The sequence below is a fragment of the Bactrocera latifrons genome, unplaced genomic scaffold, assembly GCF_001853355.1.
Source record: "Bactrocera latifrons isolate USDA-ARS-PBARC rearing strain unplaced genomic scaffold, ASM185335v1 scaffold_53, whole genome shotgun sequence".
Taxonomy (NCBI): Eukaryota; Metazoa; Arthropoda; class Insecta; order Diptera; family Tephritidae; genus Bactrocera; species Bactrocera latifrons.
The window spans coordinates 1,345,980-1,347,610 of NW_017537190.1; positions in this window are offsets into that span (position 1 = coordinate 1,345,980).

A 1,631-nucleotide genomic window follows, 5' to 3' on the forward strand; every position below is an offset into this window, starting at 1 on the left:
GAATGGCGTCGCAATGATCGAGTTTGAAATATTTTTCCCAAAAACTTCACAATTTCTTTGTTTATAGTAAATTTTTATAACAATAAATTGTAATTTTTTTATGAGAAAAAAATTTTGAAAAAAAAAACTGTTTTTTATCGGAGGAATGCTATGTGACCCCTTAAATTTAGATGTCCCCAACTCGTTATATTATTGTTTTCATTGTTTTCAACGAATAACTGCCACAAGATTGGATGTATGTCCATCAATATAATATTTAGCGAGTTCTAATACTTCTTTTTCAATCTTTACACCAATTATCTGAGTTTTATGTTGCAACGGAAAGATAAAAAAAAACTTTGAATTAGTTTTAATTTGCCCAAAACAGCTCTCAAAGCGTTTCTTGATCCATACTTGGGAAATCTTGGCATCACAAATGCGCACTCAGCTAATCAAGAATGATCCTTCATGTCATTGTCGCGAGGTTGTGTGGAATTTAGCCTTCTGGACGGGCCTAGGATTAAATATTTTATATTTATTTTTATGTAATACTTACTACTGATTACTTCGTTAACCAAACAATATAAAAAAGGAACATGGACGGAATATGGTTGAAAGCTTTAACAATTTTATAAAAATTAAAGARTTTAAAATTTCCAAAAATTATTTGTGGTTTTGTTAAAAAAAATTAAAATTTTTAAACCAATATTTGCATGTATATGTATATATATAAAATATGACTTAAGACTTGCCGTTATCAATTGGACTTTTAGTAAATGTTTACCTTTATTATTGTTTTTTGTTTGTTAAAGAAACCACAAGAATGCGGTTCGCGCATATTTTCCGGCTCTCAAGGTAATGCCGCAAACAGCAAAAAACTCAATAACAAATTGTTTTTGTTTTACATAAGCTAGTTTTTGATAAAGCAGCAGTTGATTGCAAAAAGTAAAAGTCAAGTGTCGACGAGCAAAATGTGCGGCAAGTGGCGTGGCCTACCCACCTGATAAGCACACACAGGCGCACAAAGGTACGAAATTAATTTATAGTCATATCAACACTTCAAGCAACAACAACAACCAACACTACAACAACAGCAATAAAAACAATAAACGCCTGATGTACAGCGATAAGGTGGAGCGCAAGTGGAATGCCGCAAAGTATTCGGGCAGAGGGAAGGTGAATTGTTATTGTATGTTTATGACTATCACAAAATTCCAAAAGCGTTGATGAGTTTATGTAAAAATTATCTGCCTGATTGTAAATCGGCGGATACGTGGTCTGTATATATAGTGTACCGTTATTTGTGAACATACATATGCGCTCGTCAATGTATGTGTGTGATAAGAAACAAAAATTTTCGCGTGCTTTTTATATAATAAAGCAATTGACAGGTGAAGTGAGAATGACTGTGGGGAAATAGTTGGCAACAACTGTATTATTTCAGAGTCTAGCGAATTTATAGCGGCATATTAAATATTCAAAAAAGTTAGGCGGAGAAATTAGTGAAGTAGACAAATATTTACATTTCAAAATGAGAGCAGTTCTATAAAAGTCTAGAATGTGACCGAAATAAAACAAAATTACTATGAATTTTATTTTTTTTTTTCAACTATTAATTTTTTTTTACTAATTTTACTTTTCATTGCTTTATA